Raw genomic sequence first — 15,822 nt, forward strand, 5'->3', positions numbered from 1 at the left:
CTTTCCTGGCCGATGGGCCTTTTACCTGAACCGCTGCTCCCCCAGGCTTGACTCCTCCTGAACCCGGGCTCGGGGCAGGTAACTCTTCGCAGCCTGCTGCTGCGAGCTGAGAGTCTCCGCCCCCAGGTCCCATGCCTGGGTTAGGGGTGGGGTTTTCACCCTCAGGTCCCTCCCCCTCATCTGGATCCCAGAAGAGAGGGGGAGTTCCCAATCGATGGGCAGGATGGTCCCTCCCTTCAAGCAAGCCACAGCGCCTGCCTGTGCAGTCTGTGAACTAGTTCCTGCTGCAGGCTGAGGATCTTTATCCTCAGACCTTATTCCAACTGGCTGCTTTCCCCTTTCAGGTGTAAACAGCTTACACTGGTTGATATGGAACCATTTTATACACCGGGGCATCTTCACGGCGTATACCATGGGGCTAGCTTTATCTACAATACTGTAGGGCCCCATGAACAATGGTTCCAAACTACCTACTCGGGCATAGTTTCTTACCATAACCAGATCTCCTATCTCCCACTCATGGTGCTTTCTCGGTTCGAGCAGCAATCGGTTCCTCCGATGCTGCCTTCCCATGTTGCAAGCCGCCTGCCCATGGACCTGCTTCAGGTGCTCAAAGAGGTTTCGGGCAAACCTATCCCGGTTTACCTCCCTGAGCTGACCCTCCATGAGCACCGGGGCTAGTACATGGGTGGGGGTCCGCATAACCCTGCCAGTCATTAGCTCATACGGGGAATACCCCGTGCTCTTAGGCTGGCTGGCCCAGATCCCCATCAAAACCAACGGTAGGACCTCGGCCCATTTACGGGGCAAGTCCACCGTTTCCTTTCTTAACTTTTCTTTCAGGGTCCGATTCATGCGTTCTACAATCCCGGATGACTGGGGATTGTGGGCCACGTGCCATTTCCCTTCGACACCTAGCAGCATCAGGGTGTTCTGCATCACCTGTCCGGTGAAGTGACTCCCTTGGTCGGACACCACAAACTGTGGTAGTCCCCACCTCGAGAACACTTCCCAGACCAGGATCCTGGCAGTATCCAGAGCTGTGGCAGTTCTGCAGGGAAAGGCCTCTACCCACTTGGTAAACACGTCCACCAGGACTAGGCAGTACTTATAGCCTCCCTGGGCAGTGGGCAGGGGCCCGAAGTAGTCGACTTGTATCGACTGCAATGGTCCCTCTACCCTCCTGACATGTCCCATGGGGACCTTCCTTTTGTGGGGGTCAGGGTTGTTCGCAGCACACACAAGACAGCCTGCACAGAACTCGCGGACATCATCCCTGAGTCCCGGCCACCATCCCGCTGTTCCACCCATTGAAAGGTGGTCTCAGGCCTAAGGTGTCCCACTCCCGGACCCTCATGGGCCAGTTGAAGGAATTCCCTCTGGTGCTGCTGCGGCACAACCCACTGTTCCCCCCGGAACAGCATGCCCTCTTTAACGGAGAGGGTCGCTGTGCCGTGTTGTGTCTGTGTATAATAAGACACAGACTGCAGGAGAAACGGTACAACAGGTGTTTACTCAACGTGGCTCACAGTGGAACTGACTCTACAGATTACTATTCAGTGCTATATACAGGTGTGGTCACTGCCGGTACTACAGTATACATGAGCTGTAAAAAGTAGTTCCCCCCTTAAAGGTATATGCATTACAATTCCTCCCCTTTTAGATTAACAGTACCATAACACTCATTTAACAATTAAATATCAAACTAATTACAATTAATACTTTTAACATGCAACATTAGCTGAAAATAGTCTATTTATATATTCAGTCTTTGGGGAGGCTTCCTGATCCTTTCTGGATAGCGCCTTTCCCGAGTGTCTTGCTCTTGGTGCGGAGGCGATTCTGGCCCCCTGTCGTCGGTTGGTTCATCAGCTTCCGATGCTACTGTTTCTGGGGTAGATGCGACCTGTACGTCGGGTTCATCACCAGGTACGTATGGGCGAGGCATGGGGTTGACTTGTTCCTGTGACTCTAGGATCTGGTCAGCATGGCGTCTCACGATGCTCTCCCCAACGTCCACTGTGTACATTAGTGGGCCCTGCCGTGTGCATATCGTTCCTGGCTGCCATTTTTCTGTTCGGTAGTCGCGGGCCAAGACTGGTTGCCCTACATTGAAGCTCCTTGTTGGCTTCTCATGGGTGTGCTGGAATTGCTTACTCTCAACATCTCTTCGTACGTTTGGTCTGAGCAAATCCAGGCGAGATTTTAACCTTCGGTTAAAGAACATCATGGCTGGGGCCTGGTTGGTGACTGCATGTGTCTCATTCCGGTAGGTGAACAGGAAATTGTCCACCTTGTGCTGCAGTGGAATGTTGTCATTGTACATAGCCTTTATTGCCTTCTTAAAGGTTTATACAAACCTCTCAGCCAATCCATTTGTGGCTGGATGATACGGGGCGGATGTGTAATGCCTTACCCCATTCTTTTTCAAGAACCTCCGGAACTCTTCGGACACAAACTGTGGTCCGTTGTCGGAGCAAATCTGTTCTGGCAAGCCATTCCTGGCAAAAAAGGTCCGTAGGACTGCAATAGTTTTCTCCGTGGTAGTGGAGGACATTTTGATGACCTCAGGCCATTTCGAGTGTGCATCCACGGCTATTAAAAACATTGAGTCCATGAATGGACCAGCAAAATCAATATGCACCCGTTGCCATGGAGATGAGGGCCACTCCCATGGGCGTAGAGGGGCCTGTGGTGGTGCATTTTGGACTTTCTGGCATCATGAGCAGCTTTTGGTCATGTCCTCGATTTGTTTATTGATTCCCGGCCACCACACATAAGCCCTGGCTAGACTTTTCATTTTTACCCCTCCCAGATGACCCTCATGAAGCTCATTGAGCACTCTATCCCTTAACTTGGGTGGAATTACCACTCGGGATCCACACATCAAGGTCCCCCAGCACACTGACAGCTGTTCTCTCCTTGTCGAGAATGCTGGCTACAGTGAGTCACCATGTGCTGGCCATCCCTTCACCGTCAAATCATATACCTGAGAGAGTGTCGGGTCATTTCGGGTTTCCTTTTCGATACAAGCGTTAGTTACCGGTAGGTATTCAACTATAGTCGAATGGAATATTTCGACAGGATCCACTGCTGGTGCTTCCTCCGCAGTAGGCAGTGGCAGGCGTGATAGCCCATCAGCATTTCCATGCTGTTTCGTGCCCTTATATTCAATCTCATAGAGGTACGCCCCTAGAAAAAGTGACCATCTTTGTAGTCGTTGCGCAGTCATCACCGGAACGCCCTTCTTCGGATTAAAAATGGAGACAAGAGGCTGGTGATCAGTCAGCAAGGTGAATTTCTGCCCGTGCAGATAGTGATTGAACTTTTTCACTCCCCACATTAGGCTGAGGGCCTCCCTGTCAATCTGGGCGTAGTTACGCTCGGCTGAGGTGAGTGATCGTGACGCAAACGCTATTGGCCTCTCTGAGCCACCCGAGAATTTGTGCAACAGCACCGCTCCAATGCCGTAGGGTGACGCATCACATGCCAACCGAATTGGTAATGCTGGGTTGTAATGGGCCAATACCTCTTTCGATGTGATTAGTGTTTTGCTCTTCTGGAAAGCTCGTCTACATTCATCACTCCACTTCCATGGCACCCCAGTTTGCAGTAGGGTGTTCAGTGGGTGTAGTATTGTAGACAAATTTGGCAAGAACTTATGGTAGTAGTTTACCTGCCTGAGGAACGACCTCAGTTGTGACACATTTTCCAGTGCTGGAGCCTTGACTACTGCCTCAATCTTCTCTGGGGACTTATGTAACCCCTCTTTATCGCTAACGTAGCCACAATACGAGATCTGTTTTCTAAAAAACTCGCATTTGGGGCGGTTAGCTCAGAGCCCATATTCCTGCAATCTAGTGAGCACCTGTTCCAGGTTGGCAAGGTGATCACTGTCATTTTCGCCCGTGACCAGGATGTCGTCCAAATAACACTGGGTCCCTGGGATCCCTTGCAGGACTTGTTCCATTGCCCTCTGCCACATAGCTGGAGCTGATGCTACCCCGAATACCAGCCGGTTGTATTGGTAGAGACGTTTATGGGTGTTGATTGTGAGTTATTTTTTTGATGCTTCTTCTACCTCCATTTGCAGATACGCCTGGGCCAGATCAATCTTAGTGAAGCGTTTCCCTCCAGATAGCGAGGCGAAAATATCTTCAATCCGCGGAAGTGGATATTGTACGGTGTGAAGGACCAGGTTCACTGTTACCTTAAAGTCTCCACAGATGCGAACCTTCCTTGGTTCCCCAGGTGTGCTGCTCAATTACTTTTTCATCACAGGGATGATGGGTGCAGCCCACTCGCTCCAGTCTACCTTGGACAGTACACCTGAACGTTCCAGACTCTCCAGCTCTGCTTCGACGGCTGGGCGGATCGCATAAGGTACCGGTCTAGCCTTAAAAAAGTTTGGGCTTGCGTTTTCTTCAATTTTAATCGTCGCTGTCATGCCTTTTAGTGTTCTGAGTCCTTGCTGGAACACTTCTTTCATGTCAGTTAGGATCTTTGTCAGTCGCCCAGGTGTGACGTCGTCATCCTTTTTGTCAGCCACAGTCAGTTCCTGTATGGAATGCCAATCCAGTTGTATTTTCCGGATCCATTCACGTCCCAGTAATGGTGGTCCTCCATCTTGCAATACATACAGGTCTAGTTTTGGTGTTTCCTTACCGTTATATATAATGGTCACCCTTATTTTTCCTTTGGGGTAGACTTTTTGCCCCATGTACGTCTTCAAAATAGCTTTTGTGTCTCTCAAGGGTATGTGTGAGAATAGCCCCTCATAATCCCGTTGGTTTATGACTGTTAGGGCTGATCCTGTGTCCAATTCCATCTTTACCTGGGCTCCTGCTATCTTGAGAGTGACCCAAATGGTTCGGTGATCCTCCGTTGTGATCACATTATGTAGTTTCAGACAACTCAGTTCCCTGCTTTCGGAGTTGTTATCACTCTTTTGTTCATCTGAACTATTCTCCGTCATCTTATGTACCTTCTTGTACTTTCCTTTGGTAGGTTTCTTATTTCTCGTTTTCTTTCCCGACCTGCAGACTCGTGCTATGTGTCCTACTTTTCCACACTGTCTGCACACTTTGTCTTTGAACCAGCAATCATTCTGGTCGTGTGTTGTTCTGCCGCAGCAATAGCACTTCTCTGTTCCATATGACATTTCATTTGTGCCATATTCTTGTGGTCTCTGTTGTATCTCTGCAGCACCCCGTGCTGCTGCTTCATATGATACCGCAATGCTGAAAGCCTTTTCCAGCGTAAGGTCCTTTTCAGATAAAAGCCGTTTCTGGGTTCCTTCACTTTGAAGCCCACACACAAACTGGTCCCTTGAGGTATCTGCCAGTCCCGCTCCAAACTGGCAGTGTTTCGATAGTTTGCGCAGTTCTGTTAAATAATCAGCATTGCTTTCATCCTTATGCTGGTTCCGTTTGTGAAACTTGAATCTTTCTGCTATCAGCAGCGGTGTGGGGTTTAAATGTCCCTGTAGTGTCGTTACTATGTCTTCAAAACTCTTTTCCATTGGCTTCGTTGGGGTTACTAGATTTCGTAATAAACCATACGTCTTTGCACCCATTAAATTTAACAATACCGATGCTTTCTTGTCATCTGACACCTCATTTGCCTTGCAGTACACCTCTATTCATTCGACATATGTAGTCCAATCTTCGACTTCATTGTCAAATGCGGTGATACTGCCGCTCTTCGGCATTTTGGGTGTGGTTTAAAATGGCATCTCCCAATGGCTTAAAATGGCGTCTCCCGCACTTTCCATCCTCCCCCGCTGCTGCCTACGCCGCTCCCGGCGTTTCTCGTGGCAATGGCGGCACCCTATAGGTTTCGCGCGCTTCTCCTGCGCTGCTGCCAACGCCGCTCTCGGCGGTCCTCGTGGCAATGGCAGCGCCTCGCGGGTTTCTGCGCGTCTCTCTCTCCCTCTCTTCGATGCTGCTCGGCCCCTGAACACCGGCTGCGCCCTGTGCGCTCTGCCCTCTCTCTCTCTCCCCCATCGACGCTGCTCGGCCCTTTGCTGTGCCACTCGGTCGGGCTCTAGCCCGCCGCTGTCCAGGAAGGGTCTGCGCACTACCTGTTGCCAGCCCGTTTCGCTGGACCACCTTGACTGGAAAGCCAAGCCTGGCTCTCGACAGCCTCCCCCGCAATTCTCGAGTCTCTGCTGGATGACTGGGTGGTTGCCTGTGGTCGACTCCCAAGTCTCTGGCCTTGACCTCCAATCCACTGATCTCCAGGAACGAATCCCCGGGAGGTGATGCAGAGTTGCAGGCAGGTTCGAACTTGCCTCATCGCCAATGTTGTGTCTGTGTATAATAAGACACAGACTGCAGGAGAAACGGTACAACAGGTGTTTACTCAACGTGGCTCACAGTGGAACTGTCTGTACAGATTACTACTCAGTGCTATATACAGGTGTGGTCACTGCCGGTACTACAGTACACATGAGCTGTAAAAAGTAGTTCCCCCCTTAAAGGTATATACATTACATGCCGTAAGGACCTTCTACTCCCTTTCCCTCAGCTACAGCGCTGTCCGAGCAAATCGTGTAGGGGGTGGGGAAGATTTCGGGGTATGTAACAACGTACACCACCGCGGACAGTTCAGCCTGCTGGGCGCTCATGGTGCTGGGGAGCTTAATCGCCAGAGCAATGTTTGCTGCTGGGTCATAAACTCCACACCCTGTGAGACGCTCGCCAGCAGATACCGTGCTGGAACCGTGTACATAGATTTTGCGGCCTGTGGGATGTATCCCGGCCCGTAAACCTATGTTTACTTCCCTAACCCCTTCAAGGGAACACCGATGGGCTGTTCCAGGATATGCCATGTTGGCTGCGAACTTTGGCTCACAGAGACCCTTCACCTTCAGATCCATCTGTGAGAGGAGCAAGGTCCAGCGGGCAATGTGGGCACTGCTCACTGTCCCATCCTTGATCCTCCCGTCCAGAAGCATCTGGGTGGGTGTGTGATGGGCGAGGAGGGTGATGGGAGAAGTGCCTGTGAAGATGAATGATCTTTTCACAGCCCAACATGTGGCCAAATGATGCCACTCACAATTGGAATAGCTCCTTTCCACATCTGTGAGTATCCTGGAGGAGTAGACCATCGGCCGCAGCCAGCCATGCCGCTCTTGGAGCAGCACAGCACTGAGGCTGTCCCCGCTGGCTGCTACCTCCAGGAAAATCTCTTTCCCCCCATCTATGGCCCCTAAAGCTGGTGCAGTCTGCAAATCTTTCTTGAGCCTGACAAATGCTGCCTGACAACCCTCATCCCAAAGCCACTCCACTCCCTTGTGTAGGAGTCGGAGCAGAGAGGCTGCGGTGGCTGCATAGTCCTCAATAAAGTCTCTACAGTACCCGGTTAGCCCTAGGAACGACCTCACACCCGTTACTGTGTTAGGGACCAGTAGTTCTTGTACCGCCTCCCTCCTAGCCTTATCTATGGCCCTTTCTCCAGCGCGCACGGTCAAACCGAGGAATTTCACCTCCTACTGGCCGATCTGTGCTTTCCTGGGATTTACCTTGAAACCCTTCTGCCCTAACAGCTCCAGCAGTTCAGCCAATAGCGGCCATGCTCCTCCTTCGAATCAGTGAACAGGAGCAGGTCATCCACATATTGAAGCAACTGTCTGGGCTGGCTAAAATCCTTCAAACTGTTGGCAATGCACTGATGGAAAATGCTGGGGCTGTTGTGGAAGCCCTGCGGCAGACAGTTCCACGTGTACTGTTGCCCCTTAAACGTAAAGGCAAACTTTTACTGATCCTCCCTCCTTACAGGGATGGACCAAAACCCATTTGAAATATCCAGCACCGTGAAAGTGGTCGCAGATGCTGGAATACTCCCGATGAGGTCGGCAACTGCTGCAACTGTGGGTGCACAGGCCAGGATGTTACTATTGAGCACCCGATAGTCCACCGTGGCCCTCCAGGAATTGTCCGGCTTTCTGACCGGCCATAACTGAGAATTCACATGGGTAGCTATCGGTCTCAGAACTCCCTGCTGCACTAACGAGGACATGGCTGCTTCCATGTCTGGCTCTGCTTCCCTGGGGAAGTTATACTGTTTCTGTGGTCGGGCCATGGGGTCCCCGTCTACGCTGACCTCAAACCCTGGGACCCTCCCGCAGTCGTGCTTGTGAGTGGCAAATGTGGCCAGGTGGGCCTGCACAAATGCCAGGAACTCCGGTGGGGTGTTGCTGACCATGAGCCCGAGGTTATAATCCTCTTTGGTCTTCATGGTGCAGAGGGTCCCCTTCCCTTCCTTTCCCGGGATTACTATGACTTCTCCGTTCTTTACTCTACTTGCCCCCCAAAGGCAGTGCTTCCTCATATCCACTAGGATCCCATGACCCATGATAAAGTCGGCCCCCAGGATGCCTCTTCCACCCTCCATGTCCCATTTCATCAGGACACACGTTCACTTGGAGCGGAGCGGTCCTATCCGAATGGCGAGCGGGATGGAAAACGAACAAGCCTGTTCCCTACCTGTGAACCCTGATAGACTGTATGGGACCCCGCTGGAGAGAGGTGAGTTGATGGGGTTAGCTGAGTAGACCACGCTGCATGATGCCCCCGTGTCTAACAGATAGGTCCTCGTCACCTTCTTCACCTCCATCTCCAAAAGAGGTCTTTTCCACTCATCATACCGGAGAGAACACAGATAAACAGGCTGCGCTGGCTCTAGTCACGGCTGTGGGTTGGATGGGGCTGACGGGGTGAGAGCACCGCTGGCGGCTGCTACTCTCCCCTGGCCAGTCAGTAAGGACCTCATGGCGTCCAAAAGTGACTCGACCTCTGCGGAAGGGGTCCCTGCCCCCGCCTTTTGGGCTGGGGCTGTGGGATGCTTTCCCTTGTTACCCTTCCAAGGGTTTATGCACTCCTTCCGACAGTGACCACCCTTCCCACACCCATAACAATTCGTCTTTGTGTTGGGGGGTTACTCCCTTCCTGGTGCCACTCTTTCCTACCCGGTCCGGGTTTTACCTCATGCACCTTTCCCTTGGGTGGGTGTGCATCGACTCCCCTACCGTTTTTGTAAGCCAGAGTGAGCTGCCTAATTACCGTGAGTTCTGTGGTCTGGGGATCTTTGGGGTCGAACCAGGCTTCTGCCTTGGCCCGGACCTGTGGCAAGCTGTTCACCACCAGGCAACGGAGCCAATGGGCCAGGGAATCCCTGTTCAGGAACGCTCGGTCCAGCGTCCCCGGGCAAGCCTTCCGGTACACCAGCCACAGCCGGTCCGCAAAAGTCTGCGGGGTTTCCCCTGGGAGTTGGATCGTCTTCTCCACGTGGGAGAAAGGACTTCCCTCATCCATCCCCATGGCCTCCAGAAACGCATCTCTAAGCTCCTCGTACCCGCTCTGCCCCCTTTTACACTCGTCAGAGAGGGATTGGAGAAGACTACTCTCCAGGGAGAATAGCAGCATCTTGGCCTTCTCAGCGTCATCGCAGTCTTTGATGCTGGCCGTCTGCTCTATTTCCCTGAAGTGGATCGAGGGGTCTCCCTTTTCGGAGAGCTTTGGGATATGGTTGACCACAACCCTGAGCTGTTGGGTGTTGAAGGGTAATACGAACTGGTTTTGGAGGTGTAAAGTCTGTGGGTTGTTTAGTTAATTAATACACAGACTCCAAGAGTAACTTAGAACAGGACTTTACTATTCGAAGGTCAGGGCGAATCTGCCCAATAAATCCTGACACAGCACTTATATACCGGTGTGGTCACCGTCGGTATTACAGTATACAGAAGCCAACAAAGTAGTGCAACACCTAAAGTAGTTCTCTTAAAGGTGGACGGTTACATACACTACAATCCTCCCTTTTTAGCTTACAACATACTGATTCCCCATTAAACATACATTATAACATATATACAACTTTATGCCAGACAGTTCACAGATTCAGTCTCTCTGGAGGTTTCCGGACTCTGTCCGGATAACGCCTCGGTGGTGTCGTAACTCCCGGCGGGGTAGCAGGTGCTTCTGGCAAGGTCGATTCGGCTTGAAGGACAGTGTCAGGTTCATCTGATTCCAGTATTACCAGATCGGAGGTAGGTGTTCTGGGTATCTCTGTCTCAACATTAACCGTGTAAGGTGGTGGAGTAGGTTGGCCATTTGTGGCTGACCCTATGATCTGGTCAACATGGCGCCTTATTATACTGTCCCCAATGTCCACCGTATACATCAACGGCCCTAGCCTTTTTCCAATAGTTCCAGGCTGCCATTTCTCGGTACGGTAGTCCCGGGCCAAAACTTGTTGACCTATCTGAAAAGATCTAGTTGGCCTTTCATTCATGCCCTGGAATTGCCGGTTCTCTACGTCCCTTCTGACGTTTGGCTTAAGCAAATCCAGCCGGCATCTTAGTCGTCTATTAAAAAACATCATGGCGGGAGTTTGATTTGTGACCGCATGTGTTGCATTCCTGTACGCCAACAAGAAGCTATCCACCTTATGTTGTAAGTTAATGGCTTCATTACCCATGGCCTTTATGGCCTTCTTGAAGGTCTGGACAAACCTTTCAGCCAATCCATTGGAGGCGGGATGGTATGGGGCTGACATGTAGTGCTTAACCCCATTGCTCTTTAAGAATTTCTTGAATTCTTCAGACACAAATTGCGGTCCATTATCAGAACATATCTGTTCCGGCAGCCCATTCCTAGCAAACATGGTCCTTAACACTGTGATGGTTTTTTCCGTGGTGGTGGTGGACATCTTTATTACCTCCGGCCACTTGGAGTGTGCATCCACCGCTATTAGAAACATTGAGTCCATAAATGGACCAGCAAAGTCGATGTGTACCCTTTGCCAAGGAGATGAGGGCCACTCCCATGGATGCAGAGGAGCCTGTGGTGGCGCGTTTTGGACCTTCTGGCATCCTAGACAGCTCTTAGTGATTTCTTCGATGTCCCCATCAATGCCTGGCCACCACACGAACGCTCTTGCTAGGTTCTTCATTTTCACTCCACCCAGATGTCCCTCGTGCAGCTCCTTTAACACCTTCTGTTGAAGTTTGGGTGGAATCACCACTCTAGATCCACACATCAGGGTTCCTCGACACTGACAGCTGTTCTTTTCTCTGCGAAAATGCTGGCAGCGTTGGTTCGCCCTGTGCTGGCCATCCCTCCACCGTTAAATCATAGACTCGTGAGAGAGTCGGGTCATTTCTTGTTTCGTTTTCGATCATCGAATTTGTTACTGGTAGACATTCCACTATGGATGAGTGGAACAGCTCTCCTGGGTCCACTGTAGTCGCTTCTTCTACTATCGGCAATGGCAAGCGCGATAACCCATCAGCATTTCCATGCTGTTTGGACCTTTTGTATTCGATGTCATATTGGTGTGCCCCAAGTAACACGGACCACCTCTGTAACCTTTGCGCTGTCATGGTGGAAACGGCCTTGTTAGGGTTGAATATGGACACCAACGGCTGGTGGTCTGTCAGTAATGTGAACTTCTTGCCCTGCAGGTAATGATTGAATTTCTTTACGCCCCACACAAGGCTGAGGGCCTCCCTATCTATTTGAGCATAATTTCGCTCCGCGGAGGTCAATGATCGGGACGCGAATGCCACTGGCCTTTCCGAGCCATTTGGTAACTTGTGTGAAAGTACTGCTCCAATTCCATAGGGGGAAGCATCACAAGCTAGACGAAGAGGTAACGTTGGGTTGAAATGAGCCAACACTTCTTCAGAGGTAATCAACGCCTTGCTTCTGCGAAAGGCCTTTTTACATTCCTCACTCCACTTCCATGGTACTTCTTTCCGCAACAGAGCATTCAGCAGATGCAGCACCGTGGATAGATTCGGCAGAAACTTGTGATAATAATTAATCAACCCCAAGAATGATCTTAACTGTGATACGTTTTCCGGAGCGGGGGCCTTCACGACAGCTTCTATCTTGTCAGGTGACTTGTGCAGCCCCTCTCGGTCAATGACATGACCGCAGTACGAGATCCGTTTTTGGAAGAACTCACATTTCTTGCGATTAACTCGAAGGCCATATTCCTTCAACCTAATGAGCACCAGTTTCAAATTTGTGAGGTGTTCTTCCTCGTCTTCTCCCGTAATCAGGATATCGTCTAAGTAACACTGCGTGCTTGGAATTCCTTGTAATACCTGCTCCATGGCCCTCTGCCAAATTGCTGGAGCCGAAGCTACCCCAAAAACCAGTCTATTATAACGATACAAGCCTCTGTGTGTGTTGATGGTGAGGTACTGACGCGACTCTTCCTCGACTTCCATTTGTAAGTATGCCTGTGCCAGGTCTATCTTGGTGAAGTGTTTCCCTCCAGCCAACGAAGCAAAGATATCTTCAATCCGTGGAAGCGGGTATTGTACCGTGTGAAGCACCGGATTCACTGTGATCTTGAAGTCTCCGCAGATGCGGACCTTCCCCGGTCCCCTGGCTTGTTACTTGGTGAAGACTTCATGACGGGAACAATGGGCGTGGCCCACTCACTCCAGTCCACTTTTGACAGTACCCCTGATCGTTCAAGTTCTTCCAGTTCTGCCTCCACAGCAGGTCGTATCGCGTAAGGTACCGATCTGGCTTTGAAAAATTTTGGGCTTGCATGTTCTGCAATCTTAACCTTTGCTTTAATTCCTCGCAGTGTTCCCAGTCCTTGCTGGAATACCTCTTTAGCTTCGTCTAATATTCTGGACAACCGTTCAGGTTTGACATCTTCCTTTCCGGAATCTACCGTCATGGTGTTTAGTGAATGCCAGTCTATCTTTATTTTCCTGATCCACTCCCGTCCCAGAAGTGGTGGACCTCCCTCAGGCAACACATACAGGTCCATCCTTTGGTGCTCTTTGTCCTTGTATCTCACCTTGACTTCTATCTTTCTGATGGGGTATACTTTGTGCCCTGTGTATGTCTTCAATACTAGTTCCGTATCCCGTAGGGGAATATGCTTGAATAACTTTTTATAATCATGCTTATTCATGACCGTCAACGCCGATCCAGTGTCCACTTCCATTTTCACTTGGACTTTTGCAATCTGTAGTGTGATCCAGATAGCTTGTCGGTCAGCTTCATTACTCACATTGTGAATTCTCAGACTATCCAGTTCCTTGCAGTTGGAGTGTGAGTCCGAATTCTGTTCTTCCGGACTCTTCCTAGTCACCTCATGTACCTTTCTGTACCTCTTTTGTGGTGACTCATTATTGTTGGTCTTCTTTCCTGACCGGCATACCTTAGCTATGTGACCGAGCTTGCCACATTTCCTACATTCCTGGTTTTTAAACCAGCATTGGTTCTGGTCGTGTGTTGTCTTCCCACAACGATAGCATTTCGTTGTACCCGAAGTAATTTGCTGCACCCTGAGTGCCGCTGCCTTTAGCTGCATTTCCGCCGTTCCTTTCGCTGCGGCTTCGTTCGATGCAGCAATAAGGATAGCCTTCTCAAGTGTAAGATCGTTCTCTTCGAGCAGTCGTTTTTGTGTTTCTTCCTTCGACATTCCGCACACGAATTTGTCTCGCAACGCCTCTGCCAGATTCCCTCCAAACTGGCAGTGTTTCGCTAGTCTACGCAGTTCGACCAAGTATTCTGCGTTGCTTTCATCTTTCCTTTGCGTTCTCGCATAGAATTTGAATCGTTCCGCCAACATCAACGGTGTGGGGTTCAAGTGATCCTTCAGAACAGTCACAATATCATCGAAAGTCTGATCCACCGGTTTAGCTGGTGCTAGTAGATGCTTCAAGAGCTCGTATGTCTTCGCGCCCATCGAGTTTAGCAAGGTTATAGCTTTGTCATCTTCTTCTATTTTATTGGCCTCACAATAGATCTCAATGCGTTCCACATACGTGGCCCAGTCTTCTACCTCGGAATTAAAATCGTTGATGTTACCACGCTTAGGCATCTTCCTCTCTTCCTGATAACACCACGAATTATTTCTTTAAATTTCCTTTTTTTTTTCCAAGATGGCGGTTCCCGCGAAAATGGCGGTTTCCCGCGCTTATCTTCTCTCCCTGCCCACTTCAATGGCGGTTCCCCGCTTCTGTCTTCTTCTCCGCCTAATGGCGGCTTCCCGCGTTTCTTCCCCTGGTGGGAGGGGTACACTTTCCCCACGGGCGACGGCCGCTGGCTTTCAGGTTCACAGCCTGCGCGTCGGCTTCAGTGCTTTCGCTTTTCTCGGCAGGGCAACCGGCGCTGGGTACACCCCGTTGACGGCGAACAGTTTCAGCCGCTGGGCTGGCTCTCGCTCAGTTCCCCTTGCTCGGGCTCTGTCTCTCTCCCGCTCGCTCGGCTCTACCGGCGCTGGGTACACCCCGTTGATGGAGAACAGTTTCAGCCGCTGGACTGGCTCTCGCTCAGTCTCCCTTGGTCGGCTCTGCCTCTCCCACTCGCTCGGCTCCCAATCGCGCCTCCCAGCCCTCTCGCAGTCCGGTGCTTCCCTCCCCGGCTGCGGCTGAGTTTATCTCTTCCCGCGCCTACATTCCCGGTCACAGCGCTTCGTGGCTTCGGTCGCTGCCCGACCTTTTTCGCCGGTCACGGTCTAGCTGTCTCACGGCACCGTTGCGTCCCCCAGCCTGTCTGTACCGCGGCTTCCTTGCTCCACGCTGCCCCAGTCTCAGCGCCTCTGGACCCGACTTCTGTCCGGCTCCTTTCCCCCTCGACCGTGGTCGAGTGCACCGCCCTTATCCTCCGGTTATTCTTTTTACTTTCCCTTACTCACAGTCACCGTGGCCGCCTTGCTTCTCGTGCTGATCAGCTCACTCCTCACCGTGGCAGAAGGGACAGTCAGTGCCTGTTGCTGATGGAAGTCTTTGTCTCTGAATTCTTCCTCCTTTCCAGCTCTGCAGACTCGAGTTTTCTCCCAGCAGAATGACGAGGGCGGTTGCCTCTTCTCGACGCTCGTTAACTGCTTCGGAAGTATTGTTGCCGCAGGGTACGATCGGACTCGTCGCCACTGTAAAGTCTGTAGGTTGTTTAGTTAATTAATACACAGACTCCAAGAGTAACTTAGAACAGGACTTTACTATTCGAAGGTCAGGGCGAATCTGCCCAATAAATCCTGACACAGCACTTATATACCGGTGTGGTCACCGTCGGTATTACAGTATACAGAAGCCAACAAAGTAGTGCAACACCTAAAGTAGTTCTCTTAAAGGTGGACGGTTACATACACTACAGGAGGGGTCCCTCATTGCCGCCATTGGCGGGTGGGCCGAACCTCCGATGCCGTGCTGGGCACATCGGTCCTGGCTCCGACCTCTCGGGCAGTGTTTGCTCTACCTCCGCCTCCACCTCTGGCTCCACTCCGGGTTCCACCCACGGTTCCACCCCCCCTTGCTGCCAAACCTCGCTGAATTTGGCACTACGGGTGGTGGCTGTGAGGTCTCCTCTCTCTCAACCGGGTCGTCGCTAAGCACTACCGGTGATGTTGGAACTGTCCTCCCCTCGTTCCCCCAAAAATCTGCCTGGCCTGCCTTTGGGCTTTTGAGGCATACCATGCCTTTTGCCTTCCGGAGGGCCTGGCTCAGATTTTCTATCCCCTCTCTACAGGGGCCGTGGTCTGCCTCCTCAAACCCCTGTTCACTCGTTAGCTTGTAAGCGGCTTTTACCTCCTACACTTTCTCTTCCTGTTCCCTAATCTGCCTTGCCAAGCGAGCGTTCTTCTCCCGCAACCTTAACTCATTTCCCTTGGCCTCGGTGACTTGGCACCGTAGGCATTCCAACTGGGCCTTATGTTCTCCCACGAAATGCACTCTTTCCTGGTTCAAAGCCTGCAAAGCTACTAATAACTTCTCCCCTGCGACAGCCTTATCCTGGATCTCCAGGGCTGACTCCCTTAACTCGACTGCCTGTGCTGCAACGAACCTGT

This window comes from Somniosus microcephalus, chromosome 5, assembly GCF_052327205.1.
Source record: "Somniosus microcephalus isolate GS21.2 chromosome 5, FLI_Smic_1.0, whole genome shotgun sequence".
Taxonomy (NCBI): domain Eukaryota; kingdom Metazoa; phylum Chordata; class Chondrichthyes; order Squaliformes; family Somniosidae; genus Somniosus; species Somniosus microcephalus.